The following is a 1,679-nucleotide window of genomic DNA, read 5'->3' as shown; positions in this document are numbered from 1 at the left end:
TTTTTTTTTTTGCCACATAACATATAGACTTAGTTTTACCTTACAAAGAAACAGTCATTTTGATATGACATGATATCACACAGAAATGCTGCATTCCCATGAAAATCTTCTTTCAATAATTCACATTGCTGATTCTATTCTTCATAAAATTTAACTATCTATTCTTTCAGAGATAAAATTTTGGCTAACACCTGTCCCTGCGATAGCCAACACACTTTAGAATAATATGGCAAATCAGCACTTAATACCTGATCACTCAACCTTGCTTGTGACAAAACTGATGATCCCAGGTACATTTGCATGAATATAATTAGCAATACTTATAACTTGTTGCAAAGTGTCATTTAAAGTACTACCCTTAGCACAGAGATTTTGCTGATGCAAGATACAATGAAAAGAAATAAGAGCATCTGGATCAGTTAATAGTTTTTTTTTTTTTTTATCTGTGCAATAAACACTTAATTTCCTGTTGTGGAAGGTGCACCCTCTGTACTTACTAAATTTACCAAATTCAGTCCAACTTTATGACATTTATCTTGAAATTTGTTGAAGATAACTATTGCCTGTGTTGTGTTTGCAAGAGTGCCCCAAATGAGTATCTCTTTGTAGCAAAGAAAATCTTCTGTTATGACCTGAATGAAACATAAAACCTGTGCCAAGTCAGTGGTACCAGTTGATTCATCCAAAACAATTAAATAATATATATTTTCCCTTTGAAATATTGCATGAAGTTGTCCCGTTAAGTTGAAGCCTAACTCATGCTGCTTATCTTCTATGGTTGTCCTTGAAACAGGCAGTCAGTTGTACTTTGAAATATTATTGGGGTCTAAGCGTCCTACAACCTCAACAATGCTTTCTTTCACAATTTCTACATCACTGAATGGCTTTCTTTTCTTTCCAGGGTATATAAGCTAATTTGTAAGTTGCTTCAGTAGCATTATTTGCAGTTCTTATTGCTGCTTGAAAGAATTGTCTTTGCTTTTGCTTTTCATCTTTTAATTTCTACAATACAACCTTTCATGCCTTTACCTCTAATTTAAAATATCTGTGGTCCTTATGCATATTATAATGCTCATAAGCATTGAATTTCTTTAATGTTAATATTGCAGTATCACAAAGCAAGCAAATCATCTTATCTTTAGCAGAAACAGGATAATATTGCAATTCCCAACCCTCGTTTTAAAAAGTCTATTTTCTTTCTTCTCTTGGTCTTCTTTGACATGATGGGCTGTTAAGCAGACAGGATTAAAAAATACTGTTGAGCTATGCAACTATTCACAAATTCCACTTCAAACAGAAACACAGTGCACCTTTGTCAAAAGCTGATAACAGACTGGAGTAATCAACCACCGTAAACTCTTACCAATCAGCCTCATGCAATAGTGACACAGAAGGAATGGCCAAAAAAGGGCCAAATGTATTACAAGCTGTCTGTTTAAAACCTCCCCTACTCTTTTTGGGAATTAAAACCTGCTTTCCTGCCTGCCTGGGGCCAGTAATCAGAGGGTCAGGGAAGTGTCCTTTGTTCTTTGGTCCACAGGGAATGGTTCAATGGAATTGTTCAGAGAGAAGTTTCAAGATTGACTCTGCTGGAGGTGGGGTCGATCAGGACCATTGACTATAGTTAAAATAGCTTGAAGCTGAAAATCCACCTTTAAAACCTCTTTATTAATACTTTT

This window comes from Propithecus coquereli, unplaced genomic scaffold, assembly GCF_000956105.1.
Source record: "Propithecus coquereli isolate 6110/MARCELLA unplaced genomic scaffold, Pcoq_1.0 Scaffold190, whole genome shotgun sequence".
NCBI lineage: Eukaryota > Metazoa > Chordata > Mammalia > Primates > Indriidae > Propithecus > Propithecus coquereli.
This window is presented reverse-complemented; position numbering follows the sequence as displayed.